Source organism: Micropterus salmoides, unplaced genomic scaffold (genome assembly GCF_014851395.1).
Source record: "Micropterus salmoides isolate LMB-PRFRI ecotype aquatic unplaced genomic scaffold, ASM1485139v1 Ms_hic_scaffold_10, whole genome shotgun sequence".
NCBI lineage: Eukaryota > Metazoa > Chordata > Actinopteri > Centrarchiformes > Centrarchidae > Micropterus > Micropterus salmoides.
Window position 1 is genome coordinate 19,765,880 of NW_024040041.1, and position 20,552 is coordinate 19,786,431.

The 20,552-nt window shown below is 42.7% G+C and overlaps 1 long non-coding RNA gene across 1 annotated transcript in view; it reads left to right on the plus strand.

Annotated features, from left to right (window-relative positions):
• Nucleotides 1-250: 250 nt before the first annotated feature.
• Nucleotides 251-20,552, plus strand: part of LOC119890062 — a 54,886-nt gene continuing 34,584 nt past the window's right edge. The window contains exon 1 of the long non-coding RNA XR_005442188.1: nt 251-857. This is a non-coding gene — a long non-coding RNA (uncharacterized LOC119890062). The remainder of the gene's footprint in view (nt 858-20,552) is intronic.

Sequence of the window (20,552 nt, forward strand, 5' to 3'; positions counted from 1 at the left end):
TTTCCAGTAACAGGTAAACATGTTTTACCTTTCAATGTCAGCTAAATGAATTATACAGTACTTTCAGTTATACTTTACTGCCACTATAGTATGTTATGTTCCAATATCATTCCATGTAATGTTGTATTTGTTGCAGTGTTCAGTCCTGTTCTCAAATATTTGCCTGCAACAACAATAAACTCCACGTACCATCATGCCTTGCGCGCCTACGTTGGAGGAGAGCAGCATGTGCTGCGCTGCTCTGCTCCAACTATGGCTCAGTGTGGCTCAGGCTCTTCACAGGAGCACATCGTGTCAGCGACAGAGACGCTCGTTGGAGCTCCAGGAGAGACCATCACTCCACTGCACTGCACTGCAATGGATAAGGAGGAACCATCTTATTTTCTTCCTTACTGAAAATAACCACATTGATCGATGCTTGATCTGCCAAAGCAACATTCACTTTTACGCACGGATTCTGTGGACGCATTAAGAGGATTAACATTTGCAGCCTGACACACGTGGAGGAGTTTTTATTATTATTTTTATTATTGTTGTTAAAACGGGATGATGGCAACAGTTGACGGATTCAACTCTCCAGATGTGAATAGTCCTGTAGGATGTACGGAAATACTGTCTCTTACATGGATGGATGAGTGGTGTCCATCACTCCTGCAGCCCAAATCCTTATGCTGGACAAGCAGCTTGTCGGACAGACGACTCTCTTGGGTGATATCGTGATATCGTTATGGAAATCGATATTTTTTGTGGTGGATTTTGGCAGTAGCAAAGCAATATCATGGAATATATTTTGAAAGCGGCGCTCGGCAGATGTCCAGCAATTTGGTAATCACAATACGCATCTCCTCATCCAGCAGGTATGTGTGAAAAGAGAATTACGGTTTGAACCCTTTTGTCAGTTAAATGTTATGTATTGAGTCAGTTTCTATTTTTTTTTTTTGTTTTATTTTGTTTTTTTGAGTTGTAAAACCCTGCAGCACAGTCTATACGTTCTGGGGTGCTCCAGAGGGGTCCCAATCAGGAATATCGTATCTTCACCCGCTATTATTTAAGAAACGAAATAAACAAAACGTCCAACAATGGCCAAAGGTTCTGTCGTTATCTCCTTACACACCCATTTTGCCTACATCTTAACCACCAAATTACACTTAATCAAACTCTCCTATGGGGTTCCTTAGGACTGCTCTTATCAAATTAGGGTCAGTGGAGCTGGGGGCGTGTTTGATTTTAAAAAAGCCATGTCAAACCCCGATCTGCCGCAGATATTTAGGTTCAGCTGTTCACTGCTCCATTGTTTTATGGGTCCATCCTTTTGACCTATGCTTACCCGGACATACACCTGCAGGTGTCCACACACCATTAGTTGTGAAAGTAAATGAACAGTGTAGATACAGTGAGCACAGACAGCAACAAGTAGTCACCCACCTCTCCTACAGTGACTCCATTCAGGTGAGAGTAAACCTGTCTCTGTAACTTTGCCCACATGGGGGCCTGCCATGTGAAGCCATGTGCTACCTGACATGTGACATGTATGAGAGATCAACTTTATGCTGCTGTTAACACACAGAGATTTGGATGGTGTTCAGATGCTTCATTTGCGTGCAACCTACAGGTGCATGTGATCACACCTTATAAGGCAAGCATCGTATGAGAGAAGTGTTTGTACCTGTTTATCTGATTAAGCCTCCACCTTCTCGGGGCACCTTCCTCTTCCTTCACCCCTCAGCACTCACTCCTCAGTCCACTTCCTTAGCAATGAAGAATTCCACCTATTGTTGGGGCAGGGGACAGAGCCCCACTATATGTCTGTATACAGCGCAGAGCACAGACCGAGCACCCCCCCACCCCCTCCCCAACTCAGCACCCCCCCCACCACACACCCCCTCCATTAAAAATCTTCTCCAAACAAGACCCCCTTTCTCCACTGAAGAGGGACCCTCTGTCTAATGCCAAGTGACTCTCATGGCCAGCATTGACGGTGGGACACTTGCTTCACAAAAGGAGCTGAAGTGTCAAATAAACTTGGTCAGAGCCCCCGACACACAAGAATTCCTTTATCTGGCACCCTGGGAGGCAGACAAAGACAGACTTTGTGTCAGTGAGCAGGCCTTGACTAAACACTGGGAGCTTTTTTTAACTCCTCTTCTCACAACTTCTGCCTCTTCTTCCTTCTCCTCCTTTTGTCGTTTGAACGGAGGAACGGGAGCATGTCTGTTGACGTGATCCCTGCTCGCCCCACATCTGTCCTGCACGCTGCCAACATCAACCCCTGCGCTGTGTAAGCACCATATAAAAACAGATACACCCCCGTACACGCCCACTCTTCCAACAGCCGCTTCTCTCGCTCAGATGATCCGACATCAAAGCAGCCAGAGTTTTTCAATAGGTGTACCTTTTTTTGGGGGATACATTTGTTTATGTCTTGGTCCATAGGCTGAGAATAGCGAAGGAGGAATTTGCTTTCTCACAGGGCTGAGTGCGCTGGCTGAGCTGTCATATGATATGCTTGTGGTGAACCGCAGCAGAGAGCCATATACACACCAGGGTCAGACTCACTTAACAACCCTGTATTTACCTCACTCAACATTTCCTAGGAACTTTGCCATTACTGGCAGTTTGTTTTAGTTCACATTTATCTGCATTCTGATGTGTTTTATGCATGTTAAATGAGAACATAATGAGCTCATTTCAGAGCTCCTCACACCTGCAGATGATGTTTGTTAGCATGTTAGTGATTTACACCAGTTTCCATAACCTTAAAATGTTATCTGGACTAATCAGGTAACACACACACCGTGGTTAAGGTAAACAGATCGAGTTGCTGTGGTCGAGCGTGTTAATGGTGCGTTTATGAGCTTAAGTTGAGTGGTGATTTCTCACGTCCAAACTCAAGTCTCACCCAAGGTCCCTGGCCTTGATTGAGCTCAGTATCTGGTGTGTGTGTGTGTGTGTGTGTGTGCGCGCGTGCGTGTTTTGTATGTGACATTGCACGCAGGTGATAACACTGACTGAGCAGCACGACCTCCTGGTGAACTGTGTCTTGCCGTCATGGCCGTTTTCGAACACTGAAGGGAAATGGAAAGCAATAGAAACATTTACTGAGCATTAATTACACCCTGTTTTTGTAGCAAATATGCCCTCTGCATTACCTCATCAGGTCTGCAGGGCACCAAGCTCAAATCCTTCAATCATTAGTGTCAGATAACCTTTTAATGAGCTCCATGAGAAATATCTGGCCGTAAAAAAAAAAAAAGCTGTTGTGTATCTTCCTCATATAGAGCGCCATTTACACTCCGTTTAAATGGGTGTGTTTGTGTGTTTAGAATGGGCTCTAAAGTTTGTCTGAACAGGAGAACTGTCATTTATTAGTAGTGCAGGAACAATGGGGAGCTTGTCTCCGGGGTGGTGGGGGCCAGAGGGGGCCTGTGGAGCCAGGGGAGGGTGGCCTGAGATTGGGCAGCAGCCTCTGACCAAGAACAAGCCCCTGTCTGATGGAGAGAACTGCTGACCCTTCCTGAGTAAAATGGCACCTTTGTTTCGAGGTGTATGTGTTTGTGCCTATGTGTTTATGTGTGTGTGAGCGGGAGGAGAGTGGTTTTGAAAAGCAGGGTGCACTGTGTAAAGTGTGTTTTTTTTTTTTTGGAAATTTTCCCTGCATTTGTGATGTTCTCTTGGCTGCAAGTTTTTGGGATAGATTCTCACAGACTCGGCTTTAAGGAAAAACGTGTTAGAATTGGCACAAAAGCTCATTTTCATCTCCTTAGACCCTGCAGAATTTGAAATGTTATAGATAAAATGGACAGTTTTGAATGGCAGCTTTGAGACTCTTTTACTTTCAAAATTGCCAAACTTAAATGTCTAATACTCCCATTGAAGAGCAAGTGCCGTCAGTAGTACACGACAGAGTAGCATGTCAATCATGCTAGACCTGTGATACCATGACACCAGATCACCACTTCAGACTAATCAGCTATTTTGTGTTTTTCTCTGGCCTTTTGCCGCAGTCTGCGTGGTGCTTTCGCGCTCAAATAATGGTCATGAGGGAGAGGTGCTTTGTTTAAACAGGGTGTCTGGGGGGTCTGTGGGTGGTGGGAAGGGGGTAGTGGAGGAGAAGTAGAAGAGAGGAGGAATAAATGCTGGTGCGTTATTGCAGCAGATTGCTTATTTCCTACAGGGAAACCACAACTTAGAGCGTGTGTGTGTGTGTGTCTGTTAAGGAAGGTTTTATTCTGCTGTGGGAATTATCAGGAAGTGGGATGCTGAGAAAGAGAAAGACAGCTTGTGCTTGACTGAGAGTGTGACATGGTGCTTTAGAGGAAGTGGTGAACATGAGTGGGGGATTCTTCAAAAAATGATGCCTTCTGACACTGAAAGTGTGGCTTCTTTGATAAACCTGCCTCTGCACCTGGTGTTTAGACCTTTTTAACTTAACTCCCTGCCATGTGGCCCACCATCCCTCTCCTATTGGATGCTTTAAATCTGGCACACTTTATTTGATTTTCATTTAAATCCTGCAATCCCTTCTGTCCCTGGCCTCCTGTGTTAGCACAGCCACACTGAACTCTGCGGGAATATAGAAGAAAGAGAGAGTAGTAAGGTGCAACAAAAGGTGGATGGAGGACAGATGAGCCTTTTCCCCAACATGCACTCGACACGCACAGAGCAAACAGCAATGACACACGGTGCAGCACAGGGGCATCTCTGTCAGCCCGGACACGGACAGACAGCACTCCATTCACTCAGCTACAAGAAGGCTGCGAGCACCACCTAACTCACTACAAGGACACTATGGATCTGCAGACTAAAACTCTGCCAGTTACACTGGAATACATGCAGTCAAGGAAGCCACTGTGAGAATTTTAAGCGTGGCAATGTGCTCTGTAGCACAGGCTTGACATTCACAATACAGAGGAAGCGCATGAAATGTGTTGTTCCCCATTGTTAAACTGCATTTTCACTCACTAGCACATGTCAATGGATGTTTCTTTTTTATTTGTGTCCCTGTGAAGCCCACAGGAGTGTGGTGGTGGACCCCCGGATGTCTTCTGACCTACCTTGCACGCAAAAAATCTAAATAATCTTGCGATGCTTTAAATACCAGACATTCTTTCTCCTGTTTTCTCTCAAACTGACCTCAGTTGTTCTTTTCATGCTCTCTTTTTGGAGGGAAAATTTCTCCCGTTGTGTTCGGCTCTCACAAATGTCACATTCCACCCGACCTGCGACCATATTCGGCCCTTACTTTGCCTGGGTGTGGGTAGCCTTGGCAACATCAAGGCACACCTACAAGAGTAAGCCATCCTTATTCAGCAGTTGCCGCCCCCCCCTTCGAGCCACTCTTTCACTCTTCTTCCCTTTTCTTTCGTTCTCAGTGGGGAGGATAAAGGAGACATTTTTAGTGTGAAGAGGAGCGTGAAAGTTCCTGCGTGACCTCCCCGGGACACAGCAGACCACCAGGCTCCTCAGACGTGTGTGTGTGTGTGTGTGTGCGCGCGTTAAATCCTGTGCTTTGTACGACATCCGTGGAGATCCGTGTGACACTGACAGCTTTTAGTGCATGTATGTTTTAATTTGCTTTGTTTAAAGGAGATTGGATGAGGTGGAGTTACACCCATTTATACATACAAAGTGCAATTGAAGCTGATTGTTCAGTGTCATGACATTTAGAAGGTCAACACAAATTCACATAAAGTCATGTCACATAAAAGCTATGAGCTGGGTGACTAGGAGGCAGATGCTTATATGCTTAAGGCACTCCTAGTTTTATGCTATGTGGTCAAGCTACCACAGTGAGCCCTGGGCTTCTGACAGACATGCTGTGCAAGTGGAAGAAGTGGCAGTGTCCCTGACCTGCGGCACAGATAATCATGCAGTGCCAAAGTGGGGTAATGACAGCTAAAACGACTGGAGGCTGTCCAGACGCCCCAGGCTGTCATCACAGAGCATCACTCTTTCAGCAGACAGTCATGTTCCTCTGTGGGCCGTTGCTGATTGGATTTTTTGTCACATTGGAGGGGATTGACATGACTAGCTATGGCCACAAAATGGTTTTATGAAAATAAATTGACAGTGAGTTATGTTTTGTCACTTTAAAATCCTTATTTTGTTAAAAAGATGGCATTAGAACTGATGGCTATGTTTTAGTGCGGCATTTGTTAGACTCTGCTGCACCCTTGTGGACAATGTAGGCAGTAACAGAATAATAGTTTACTTGAAAGTATTTTCTCTGTTGGCCACAAAAGATCTGTGGTTCTAATGAAAGCCCTTTGACAAGAAGGATTTTTTCTTCTTCGGTAAGCTGTGTGTATACAAAAATAACAGTGTAACTGTTAACAATGTCAGTAATACTCAGGTTAACCAAGTTAATCCAGAACCAAGTTACAAAATTTAAAAAAGTAGTTACTGAAAAAGTGTGTGTGTAAAATCCCTTATTCCGTATGCCTATTGTTGCCATGTCTATGTAAATCCTCATCTTACTAATCAGAATACTGTGAGAAAATGTGTTCTACTTCTCACGCTATTGTAAGGATGTCTCCCGAAACAGTGTACACTTCTCAGATGCACATCCCTGCGCATCCATGTAGATCCTTCAACAGTCAAATTGTACATATTTTGTATTATTTTCTATAATCATTTTTCATATCTTGTTGATTTTCAATTTTAATTTATGCTTCTTGACTTACAGTACTTTCTTTATATTTTCACCTCACTACATTTATTTTTATGCACCAGTATACCAAAGCAAAGTCTTTGTAAACCTGATTGTGATTCTGACTTGACAGTAACGTGTGTCCCAGTTTCAGAAATGGTAACTGGTGAACGGTCTGTACTTGTATAGCACCTTTCTAGTCTTTACGACCACTCAAAGTGCTTTTACACTACATCACATTCACTCCATTCACACACACTGATGGCAGAGGGTAAGGTGCCTGTGTCATCAGAAACAGAAATGAACACATTTATACACATTCACATACTGGTGTTTATTCCATTGGAAGCAATTTGGGGTTCAGTATCTTGCCCAAGGATACTTCGAAATCCAACCTTTAAATATGAACTACATATTTTAATTTGAAAATCAAAATTTACATTTAAATCTGACAAAGTCTGCGACGGACTGGCGACCTGTCCAAGGTGTACCCTGCCTTTCGCCTGATGTCAGCTGGGATTGGCTCCAGCCCCCCGCGACCCTGTACGCAGGATAAGCGGTTGACGATGGATGGATGGATGGATGGAAGTCTGACATAGTTTTTGCAAAGTCTAACTTATCAAATATCAGAATAAGAATGTATCAGGGTGACAAATGTATTTAATGCATTTCCAGCTGTACTGAAAATGGAAAGTAAGCAGCTTGACTAAAATATGAGCAAAAAGTTAAAACATGTACAGAAAAAATATATAGGATAGTTTTTTGGGTAGGTCTAAGTGTTGCTTTGTAAGGTTGGTCATTAGATTAGTTTAGTATTAGTGAAAATACCAAGGAGATAGAGAGAGTTAATTTAATACTTTCAGTGATTTTTTTTCCACACACACACAAAAAAAAATCTAAAGGACAACATGGCCAAGTTGTTTCCTCCCTCTGACTGCATACCTTTTAGCAACAAAAGCATGTCACTGTCTTCAGACACCATTAGAGGTCTGTGTTGGATCCTTGTCCAAAGACATAATGGAAAACTGCTTACTTAATTATTGTAACCATAGACTGTATATAAAAAGATTGTAACCCACAGTACAGTATAATAAAATATAGAGATCTGGTTGTCAAGTATTGGTATAAATACATATCTGCTTTTGGCTTGACTGCACTTAACATCAGGGCTTCATTCATTTTGGTGTGTGTACAACTTTACTGTACTGCATTTGACTACATTACCCACAAGGTGTCGCTCTTGCATAAGAGCGTGAGAATAGGTAGACAATGTCCTCTACAGTACATATAGCAGTTTACCACTTTCGTTTTCTTAGAGATTTACAATGATGATATTTACAAATCCTTTGATTAGCATTTGTCTTTAACTCGTCACTATTTAAAATTAATAATAAAAAAAACCTGTAGAATCTAAATACAAGAAAAATCGACATATTTCTAATGCTTTGCTAAGTTGCTAAACATATAAGCCTACTTCAGAAAGTTACATTTCAATATGTTTGATTTTTAAAGGTAAAGTTAAGCTGCCATTACAAGTACAGTGCACTCAGCACATTTCTTTCACCTCTCCAGTAGACAAAAGGTTAGGTTCAAGTTTAATCACTAGATGGCAATGTGGTAACATGAAATATGGTTTCCTCTTCTGGAAAGTAAAAGCTACTTTGCATGTAAGTAACTCTGTGATCTATGGAGTAATGGATGTAGATTGGCATTATTATCTTCTTATTGCCCCTCATTCTTGCTCATCTCCCTTTGAAGATCAAAGTGGCCGTGTGCCTCTGTGTGTACCGACACTGATAAACCTGGAGTGAACTTCAATAAAGCCAACTGTTCACTTTGTACATCTGTTGCTCCTAACTCTTTTCCAGGCCTTACACATTGAGATGCAGTTGAATCAGCAGGAGTCAACGGTTGCAAAGAGTTTCATGTTGATTGCTTAAACTATGTCGACACACAAGAGATCAGAATAATTTCAACAAAGTTGGGAGTATAGTTTTAAATGGATGGTGGTGTAGATCAGCAGGGGGGAAAAAACCCCAGAAGAGCCACATTGCAATGTGAAAACGGCAAACAACCATTTTGAATCGTGATATGGAAACTTGGCAGGTTCTTCAGCTCTTTGTTGGCTGTACTCCTCCTCTATAAACTTCAGACATTGCAGATCACAGAGAATGAATGAGAGAAAGATACAGGTGACATGATTAAGAAACAGGTGGGGCAGCTTGCGATTGGGTGACAGTAATAACACGACTCACTTACAGTTTAGTTCCCACAGGGGTCCTGTAAGTGTGTGCCTTAGTACTGTATAATAATATATTATAAAATATACTCAGGTATATTTTGGGTACATTATGTCCAGGTCTAAGTGGAAGTTAATAATTACTTTGATTATTGTTTTTTGTTTCATGCATGTTGTTGAACTTATTAAACTTAGACTCAGACTGCAAATTCAGCTCCTCCTATCCACAGCTGAAATTTGAGTTTTATTTGATCTGCTCCGGGTTCACCTATTTTGAATTCATTTCGGATTGAATATTGGATATTTTCTTTTAAGAGCTCTGTTGCTCGTTTTGGAAAGGCTTGGCCTTCCATTTCCTGCTGGTGTGTACGCTACATTGTTGAATGTTGGCCAATTTTCTTTCAGCAAATCAGATTTCAGAGTATGTAGATATTCAGGTCCTTGTCAGTTGGAGATTATGGGTAAGCGTCATGGGAAGAAGTTGTAATCATAAATGAATCGTTCATCTGTGTAATGTGTAATTGTGTGCACATGCAGTGTGTTAGATATAAACAGTTTGACTGCACACACAGTTCATACATCCATACTGTGTTTCATGTGTGCGCGTGTGCTGTACAGTGTCTTAAGGCAGGTTAAGTGCATTTGTGTATCAGTACAGTGTGTGTGTGTACTTTACACACACAGCCACACCTCTTGCACTGGTACAAGTGCATGTCAAATTGTCCATAATCTAAAGCTAATCAGATTTCTCCTTTTGGGTTTACTAAGGGGACATAGCCACCTTGAAGAGCTGTGCTATGAAGTTGTGCACACACACAGAAAGACATGCATGCTCACAGCCTTCTGCACAACCTTTGTAATATTCCTACACAGTGTGCAGTTCCTCCGGATCTCTCTTATCTACTCCTTGTTTTCTTACCAAAATCAAATTCAAAACTGTGGGCTTATCAGAGCTGTTGCGAACTGTAAGCCTCTGCTCCTGTTACTTTTTTTCTTTTCTATTTATTCTCAATGCAAGTTTCCTTTCAGGTTTTTGTGGAGACCACATGGATATTATCACCTTCATCAAATCTCATTCATTTTTGGAGTGGTAATTGCTAACCCAACAGAAGTCAATGGTTGCAACACTGCTCCCAACGGCTTATCTTTCCTATCTCTTCTAAGCTCTCCAAAATTACTCATTTCTTCATAATAATCGATCATCTAAATCCTTCAACAGCTACCGCGTGCTAGGACCTGACCAGACATGTCCAAGGCAGCTAGGCAGGTACTGTAGGAGCTCACTTGCCTTTAGGGAAGAGATCCATGTTTTTTCCCAAGCCATTGTTTATGGCAGACAGTATGTTGAGGCATGGCAGAGCTGGTAGAGTGAGCAAGTCAAGGCGGAGCTTTAATAGAGATACAGAGGAGGAAGTCTGGGTGTATATCTGTCTAGTCAATAGCTCAGGTAAACCTCCGTCTACTGTTGGAGTTAATCATCGACTCTGGACTTTCTGTACTTTGCAGGCAAGCAAGGTTTTAGGAGAATATTTGTTCATTAGTTGCATTTTTCACATTTTAAACCTCAGAATGCATAAGCTGGCTGTTGTATGAACCATATTTTGCAGCAGTTTCTCCCTGTGGTTGACGTTAATGGGATGTTTTTAGGGGTAGCAGCTCCTTTACAGGCCTTCTTAACGTATGTAGCACCCCAAACTCACTCTGTTTCACCGTTCCACCGGGTAACCTCCACTGCAACACTGGGCCACCATGGGTAACATTGGTGATACCCCAATTATAAACCAGGGGAACCCTTAGTGCAATGGAAATGAATAACGCCTTTCTCTTAAGCTGCTACCCCCAGTGGGTGCTGCGGCTCTCAATCAGCGGCAGCCTAAAAGGAGCGCATGTGTGTTGGGACGTGGGTAGCTGTAGGGAGGGAGTCTGGAGCTCAACTTGTAGCGTTGCTGGAATAGACACATGCGCACACAAACACCAACATATACACACAAGGAGGACATTAGCAGCAGTGAGCGGCTGTTGTAAGCTTGGGTTTCAGTGTGGTGCAAAGAGGGGGAGTTTGTGCGAGGTGGGTACGTATGTTTGTGTGTGTTCCCCTGTCCGTTTACAAAGCCTGCACTCCTCCACTGTAAACTTTGCCTACCTAGCCTCTTCCAGACATCTGTCTCTCCCTCTCACACATACAAACACACACACACATGCCCCCTCCACCTTCTCAGTTAATCCCCAAGTCCATACAAGCTAACTTGAAATACTTTGTCCCAAAATATGTGCATATTAAAATTGGTAATCCCTCTATAATTAGAGCTGTGACATTTCTAAAATCAGGATGCACTGTATTAATTCTGTGTTATGTGCATTGTGAGCCCTGTAAAGGCAGGGAGCTATGTGGAAGTATTTATGTCAAAGTAGCTAGTCTCACATGTTTACTGTTACTCAGAGGCTTGATGGAGAGCCCAGTGGCCTTCAGGACAGGGCAAAGGTCACTCAGGTGAGGTTGGACTTTTCCGCCCCTTCTAGAACTGCGGCGTCATGGATCAGACCAACTGGCCTGTGCTCTGGAGGGCTGAGTCCAGTCGAAACCAGGGAGAAGAAGCAGGGAGCAGATTGAGAAACGGTTTTGGAAAATGTGAGTGAAGTGGTCAGGGACCTGGTGGTTACTGATGGCAAGTTTCCCTCCTGCCAGCTGCCAGCTTATCAACTTTAACGATGTGAGCGAGCGATGGCCAGTCCTTCTGCCCCCTGGGTCTCTATGTCCTTCATGCCCGCCAAGGCAGCAAGAATGGCAGCAGCACACCAATAAAGTCCCACATGGTACTGATTGAGAGGTATTAAAGTTCCCTTTCCTTCGCCCGCGTTCAATCATTCACTGAATCATGAAGATCAAAGACATTGAAAGAGCCCAGCGCGTCTGATAATCTTTACGCCTCAAATGTCTTGCTTACTCAGATTGCCTCGGTGTAGTTTTCTTTAATCATTTAATGAACACATTGGCTAAAATTATAGATACACCTTCCTGGGACAAAATTTGCTTTTCCGATCAACAATTCTTTTTAAATTCAACAATTGCCTTGTTTTTGTGAAACCTTTACTGTGAGGCACTGAAGGGCAAATTTATTTGCCAGACCTCCCCCTCCTACTGTAATTTACATCCCACCTTCCCTATCACCTCCTTTCCTCCCCACTGCTCTGCTCTTTGAGTGAGCTGTTTTGGAAGGAGCTCCAGGGGCAGCATTCATTTAAGAGTTAGATATAAACAGCATTAAAAGGCAGCGTGGTCTTAATTAGCTGAAACTGCTCATATGCTTGGTGTGATTGTGTAATGTTTATACTTCAGTGTGTGTGTGTATGTGTGTGTGTGTGTGTGAGCGTGTGCATGTATGCATGCTGTCAGGCCACCGTGCTAATCACATAGCCTGAGTTTTATTGGCCTATGCAGTGTTGCAACGATGCTGAAGTGAGACGAGCAAAGAACATTCACACTGAGGCGGAAGACCCATCACAGAGAAAAACATTATGCTTACACTAACATCACAAAAAACAAGTGAAATAAGTAACCCTATTTTGTCTTGCATTGTTTTTTATATTGGGCAGTTGTTTTGCGATGGACAACAGAAAACACATGAGCTGCCAGGGTTTGTGTGGCAATATGCTGTAATGTAGTTGCTGCTGAGTGCAAACTCTGTGTGTGTGCGTGTGTGTGTGCCAGGGCCAATGATCTACTCATCAAGGCTTCCTCATCCTGACCACATTTTCTCAGGTCTATGTCTAGGATCCTGCAGTGATTATGAAAACAAAATAACTGTCTAAGCTCCTCTTCTACAGAACTACTTGCCCCTGTGCTGTACAGTAAAGCAATGACATTTGGCCCAGTCATAAAGGAGCTAAAAGAGCCATAAAAACACCTTACGATGTCTGGCTTTTCTGTAGCCAGGCTATTAAGCTGTAAAGCCCTATTGTAAAAATCTAGATTGAACCGATACAGTTGAGGAGAGTGCAGCAAAGATGAAAAGGGCCATGCTCAGCCATACTTTCATAAACCAACAGTGGGCTTGGTTTTTACCGGTAAGCACACGGAAAATTCTTTGAATTCCCCGGCCTCACACCCTCACTCTACTTTTGTCGCCCTGCAGCCAATACCTTTGGCTACATGGGCTTGTTTGTGGCACGTTTGATGTCAGAGATCGATTAGTTCCTCAAAGGAGGGAGTTGTTGCCTTACCCCCGATCCTGTTAAAAAAGATATTTTTTTTATAGTTTGTACATTGGACTGAGTCTGTAGATAAGACAGTATGTGGGCACAGGCCCATTTAACACAGACACACACTAATATTAAGCTATTACCATGTAGGTGGGCCAGATCCCACAACTGTCAGACCATATTGGAAGCCATCCACATGTGTAAGTTTGGACACATCAATTGCCTGCCCATTTTCTTTGTCCCTCACCTCCTCTATCTGTCTTTCTATATTTGTGTCCCAGACCCAGACATGTCCATAAATAAACGGGGTCTCCCTCTCCTCAACTAGACCTAAGCCATGTTTATGTTCAGGCCTGTCTCCGGGCTCAGGTGGATTCAAGATGTGCCACCAAACACCAGAATCTGCTGCTTAATCGACTAACATAGGCTTAAAACGTAACCACTGGGTCATTGGAGGTATATTTTGGAGGTGTGTGTGTGTGTGTGTGTATATATATATATATATATATATATATATATACACACAAATACACAACTTTTATTGCAGATTAAACAATCCTTGACTTGTCTCTGTTTTAACACTTTGCAGTCTTTGCATAGTTTTACCAATCACTGTAGTTTTATAGTTATTTACTCTGAACCCACCGTGCATAAATAAAAAAAAAAAAAGCTCTATTATTGTAGGATGCCCCCCCCCCCTTCTTAGGTGAATACGTGCACACGGTGCCTTGTCTTTTCATTCATAATTATTCCATTATACAAACTGTACCTTTTGGTTAGGACGGCATAATCTTCCAGTTCCTGTTTTACTCTTACCCAATCTCTAAAGAAAGCGAGAGAACATTTTTCAAGACGGACAGTGGAGTGGATTTTTGGTTTATTTACATTAGCTGGATGTGGTCTCCTAGTCTTCATTTCATTTGGTCCAGGAGCCAGGCTATTAAAACTAATGAACACTTATTACCCGGAGTTGGATCTTGAGCTCCTTGCTAAACATCCCTTCTGTAGCTGTTTGTTTTACTTGTACCTGATTATTCAAACAGAGCAGTAAAACATGTGGCTGAGCCTTTGCCTCTGGTCTTTACAGGTTGTCTCATAAACAGTCTGATCTATGATATGTGATTGGACATGAGAGCCCCAGTTTTTATATAGCGTTTAGTTTTCACAGCCAGCACGGGTGGTCTTCATTTTTCTTCGCTAATCATCTTAGACTGAATCTAGTATTTTCTTATGCATTTATTGTACAATCTGATGTCCTGTGTGCTGAATCATCACAATACTATGTTGTTATTGGGAAAAAAACTGTTTTACTATTGAATTGCAGTTTTTATGTCCCTCGTCTTGTTGCGGGGAATGGCAGATTTTCTTGCTATGCTCTAATCAAGACATCTGCTTTGCAAATGTGAGGGGACACTGAGACTAGGATTCCTCAGAGCTCAGATGAAACACATCTGACAAACATAATAGCATGTTTTTGTTTCTGACAGTTTCATTGCAGATGTAAAAAAAGATCCACTTAAAAGTGTGCTACGTTTACTGTCCAAGAGTAATATACATGCGTCTTATGAATAAGCTTACATTCTGATAAACTATTCAACAAGTTTGCACTTGCTATGCAGTGCTTCTAGTTTACAATGTAAAATCTGCTAACAGTTTTACCTTGTGGCCCTTTTATCATGGTTTCAACACCACCAGGATTTGCTTTCTTGATGGCTTTAAAATTGTTTGCTGATCGCCAGGTGTCAGATTGAAGATTATGGCGACAACTGACAGATGCACTATTGTAGCTACTCTCAGTGTGTGTGTACACATGCTTATGCGTTTGTGTACATGATGGCTTCGTTGTGTCACTGCAGATCATCAGTGACAGCCGAGTGTTAGTGAATGACACATGGAAGTGTGTGTCTCTCTCTCTCTCTCCTTTCTGGGACCTTTTAATGCTACATAAATCAGCCCGAAAAGCTCAGGTATTGTTGAGGGAAGGAAAGCGCTCTTTCTTCTGACTCCTCTCCTGACATTTGTGGTTTTTAATGTGATACATGCATATAGTAAGCATGGTAAATAAACATTGTGTAAAGTTTCCTCGTGTCTGTGCCGATCCATCAAAAAGAGAGAGTGCTCAACTTTCATCCCCCTTCCTATTGCACTGCTTTACCCTCACCAAACCCCTCCCTCTATCCCACAGCCCCTGTCATCCTCAGCTGGAATTTCCCTGCAGTCACAGTTGGCCATTTCTACTTGTATAAACCTAATTAAATATTGTTAGGAGGCATGCCACTTAATGGCACCTTTGTTTGTCAAATACAAGATGAAAGAAAGGTGCATCTTTTTTTAAGAGAAAGGGGGCATAGACAGAGAAAAGGAGAGGAGAGAAAGAGCTTAGACAGAATGGAGTGATAAGCCTGACGATGAGAGGCAGATTGGGGGAAGGATAGACTGAAAGATATAAATTAACAAAAAAACTGCTTTTCTGCCACTGACATTACCTCTGCACCCCTGAGGAGGAAGCAGATCAGCCCTTTTTCGCTGAAACCCTATATGGTGAAATTAAAAGGTAGGGCTTCATGGGCTGCTCTGTCTAGGTCAAAGCAATGGTTCTAATGCTCTTGTATTACATTTCACTTAACATGCTATCATTGTAAAAAATCTGTAATTGGATATAGAACACAACACACCACACCTATAAATCTAGCACTATTATAAAGGCCTGTGTTGGCTTGATACTCTGACTCCACCTACGTCAGTGGCACAGCTGGCACTCTGTGACTGTGTGTGTGTACTCAGGTTATAGGCTATATCAGTCCCTGTTGTACTTAGTCATTCTACAGCGTTGCGCTAAAGAGTTTGGAGATCTCACAACAGCACGAAACCTTCTTTTACAACTCTACTTTCCTTGTTTGTAGTGAAAATCATAGAATATACCGGCAAATCGGCAAACAATGGAAAGAACCGATTAGAACATTACAGCATGACGTGACGACAAAATATTTAGTACACGAATGGGCCCTGGGCAGCTGTGTAAAGTAACATAAAGAAATCGAGAGCTAGAGAGATGTGAGCCAAGTGTTGTGAGAGAACATTGAAGACAGCCCTATGGAAAGAGTTTCAGCTCCTCAGAGTGTTTTAACTGTAGCTACTGGTGGAGGAAATATTGAAACCTCACTGCAGGGGCCTTCCTCTGTTCTCTCCTGGAGAGAGGGTGCCTCCGAAGTGCCTGATAGCACACGTTTTTCTTGGATGCCTCACAAAGTCTTTCCTCCTTCTCCCCACACATCTGAAGATGTATTTTTATCACAGAACAGATGACAGGGGTAATCCTTTGGTGTCCTGCCACCCCTCCCAACTGACCGTTTACTTCCTCTTTTTGTTTTGCTTTCCCTCTCTTTCTTCACTCCCTCTTATCAGCTAATCCCTCCCCGTATAGAATAGTCAATTAAGAAGCTTAGTTGAAACGAGACCATTTTGGATGCACTGAATGTGTGAAAATGCAGTGAAAAGAGGAAGGGGGGGTTGACTCATTTACCAAAGAAGAGTCTGTGTCGCCTCGGCACAAAAGTTGGGTTAAGAAATCTGACATACCTGGAATGTTTTGTCACACCAGTTATTTAGATTAGGGATTTCAGACGTCACAATCTTTCACAGCTGACCTTTGTCTTGGATATAACAAAAATGGCACAGCAGCATCTGCAGCATCAGCAACGCACACAGTTTCTGATCTGCTTACTAAGATTAGACACAAATGACTTGGCTTATGATGCGGAAAAATAGTGTAATTAAAATCCATAGTATTATGGTTAATAATAAGCTTTTAGGCATCTACTTTGGTCTCATTGAGGGAAACACATTTCACAAGACTAGTTAAACCCTGTTAAAGGGTGGAAGCCCTGTTATTAAGAATTAAATATACCTGCATAGGCCTACAAAGTGAAGAAATTCAAATAGGATTTCATTACATTGCATTTAGAATTCCATTTTAATTGCATTTCCTCGACCCTTGAAACAATTTTTGCCAAACTTCAGTAGTTCTGTGTGTTTGCTTTCACTACATGCATACAAAGTTATAGCTAGCAATGGTTTTGGTTGGATCTTTTCTTATGCTTCTCAGACTAAGACATTCTTACTCACTCAGCACACACTTTTATAGCAGTACACGTACACCTAATCCACCTGAATGACTGGTAATTTCTGCTGTGAAGTTTGAGATTCGTCTGGGGTGAAAGTAATGCTTTCTGTGTACAAAACATAAACGAGATGTGCTTTGGAACAGACTCCATGCTGTGCTGCTGGGAGAGGAGAGAAGAGAAGAAGGGGGGGGGGGGGGGGGGGTAATTGCCACATTAAGGGGAAGGAATTCAAAATAAATGTAATCTCCCAATCCCTTTCACCCCCCAAGAGGTTTACAGTGAGCATGCTCCGTCTTGTTTAGAGACTCAAGGAGAGTACAGAGAGGGTGAAATGGAGACGGGAAGAAAGAGGGCGAGGTTCTGATCGAGGTAACAGACTGGCTCCCAACCAGGATCAACTTGTGTGAGGTTCACACAGAAGGGGCAACTTTGTATGCAAAAGCTGTGTAGCCATCTCTAAGCCGGTTGTGCCGTGTTTGTGCATGTGTGAAGTAGCACTGATGACCTTTGCTGCCAAAGCACATTAGCATTTCTGCCGGTGCCTTTTCCCACAGTGCCTCACTCTGTGGCTGAATAGTGTCATCAAGAACCAGGAGCATGTTTTCTTCCTAACCAAACACACTACACCAGCTAATTGCACTGACTGGCACATCTTCAAGAAAGGAAAAGAGAAGTGGAGGGAGTGTGGACATCTATCAAATCAGCTGCTAATGTGTTTGGTTGGACTTTAAATTTGCCAGTTCTGGGGTCATGACAGAGGATGATTGAAAAGCATTTAGATAAGATTTTCTTAAGCACGAATTCTCCCTTGTGACGTCAGTCCCATTTTTCCATCAACCAGGGACTTACTGAATAAGCATTTTCTTTCTTGGAAGTCACTCCATTCTATTCATTTTCTGAAAATAACTTCAGGTGAGTGCACCCAAAGCCGCGGTGAGGCTGTGTCAGCTCACCGGGTGTAGAAGCAGGGTTAAAGGACTGCTGGATTCTACTGTATGTCATCCTGTGGTTTGGGCTCTTACTAGGACATATGGTGTGGTGTATTTTTATAATGTAATCATTCCTCCTCCTGCAACAACACCGTTAAAACTTTCTGCATGCTGGGGCAAGAATTCAGTCAAGAGCCCTGCTGACCCAGACACAGCTAAGCATAAACAATGGAGCTAGGGCCTTGGCAACACACACAGCACACATGGACGCACAACAGTGCACACTTTACCACACGCAACTTTTGTTGCGGCCCAAAAGCTACTTTATTTCCTGCAAAAAAAATCCAGAGTAGCCCCGGTGTTGTGTGGCCATCTTTTTCATCTCTCAAATTTTTTGTAATTAGTTCAAGTGTGGGTATTTAGCGCCTGGCAGACGTGGGCCCATATGAGTGGTTTCATTAGTGTGGTGTGTTTACTTGACCAAACGTAACCTGTGGTATTCTGAGTCATCTTCCACTGTCAAGGAGGGAGGGCAAGGTTAGCTGGAGTTCTTTCTTCCAGGGGCAGTTTAAGTGACACTGATTTGGCTTTCAGGTAGTAAAGGTAATCAAGACGGTTGCACAAGCCTATAATTATGGCCTCTCCCCATGTGTCACCCATGTATATCCTCTCTTTCTACACTCATTATCAGCTGTAAATATCTTTTGTACGGAGTTGAAAACCAGGTCACTGCTCCCCTATTGGCACTTGAGGTATTGTTTGTTTCTAGTGTTGCTGCTAGCAAATTAATACTTCTTCTTAAACTTAAAGAGAGAAAGAAATGCTTCAATTCAGACACGTCATTCAATTATCAGATCCTCTGCTTGGAAAAATGCTTCCTGTAGAAATAAGGAAATGTCACCTAACCTGCCACCATGGCACAGGAGGATTTGCAGCATGATTGAATGGGATTGTCTTTGGTCCTCCCAGCTCATTAGGAAAACACCGGTCTGGGTTTCAGGGTGCTGACAGGCTGACTTGGTATGATGGGGTGCCCTGTTCATGAACATGCTATCCCCTCGGCTGCTGGGTGAACACTGTGCTCTTGTGTTGATGGGCACGACGGGCACTCAGATCACGTTTCCAGTAGAAGCAGGAAGTGAGAATTGGAGGGTTCCTGTTACCAGGCCCCTTCTTTCCTCCCAGTCCTACACAGAGCCAAACTCAAACCATGTGTGTTCTCACCCTGTGGACCTCCACATACAGCCGGCCTGGCTGGTTGGCAAGTGCTGTGGTCTTCTTAACAACATGTGATCTCAGGAAACATTCAGCCCCTCCCTCTTGCCATTGTTATTTGAATCCTGCCTCTGTGTAACTCCACTTGGGTCTCTTGGGGAAAGTGGTAAGTGATTCCTCTCTGTGTCCGGTCTCCAAAGACACAGCCCTCCCCCTTGGAGCTTTCATTCAAGGTTAAGAACACGATGGATGTGATTGGGGAAGTACAGTAGTCTGTCCCCAGGGCCAAAGGTCATTTCCTGATACTCAAGCTGCCACGGGTTAACTAGGAGCAGATTAAGAAAAATGGCCTCAACTCACAATGGCAATGGAGGAATTAAGCCACGTTACATAGTTGCACAGTAATTACATAAACTGATCGGGATTTGTGACTACTGTTAAGCCATCGAGGAAAATGGATTTCTTTTATGATTTATTGCTATCGATGCCTCCCCTTTAAAACACATTTTTCCCTTATGATGCACTTATGCAATTTTTTTTATTTTATTTTACCAGGAAGCCTCATGCTACATAAATCAATGCCATACAATAATAATAATAATAATAATAATAATGATAATGTTTATTTGTAGAGCACTTTTCAAAAACAAGTTACAAAGTGCTTTTAACAAGTGTAAAGACAATAATACCCAAGAGACAATAATACAAAAACAATACAAGATAAAAGCATGAAAACATTGAAAAGACTAAAATACACGTTTAAGATAAATATAATATTAGTAAAATAATATAAAATAAAAGGGATAAAATAAAGTCAAATAAGATCGGGAAAGGCTCTCCTATAAAAGTATGTTTTAGGAAGGGACTTAAAAGAGTTCACTGACTCAGCTGACCTGATTTCCTCGGGCGGGCTGTTCCAGAGCCTCGGGGCCCTGACAGCAAACGCTCTGTCCCCTTTAGTTTTCAGTCGAGACTCTGGAACAGATAGCAGACCTCTGCCCGAGGGTCTCAAGGTAAAAGACAATGCAATACAAACTTAGTATAAAAGTATAAAAACACTACACATGCTTAGCCTCAGCCAAGTGTTTCAACACAAAGATGCTGTATCTTTGTATCTTTGTTTGTCAGCTGGTGACCATTTGTGCACTGAAGCTCCCTCTGAGCATTGCGATAAAAGGTTTATGTATACCTGACTG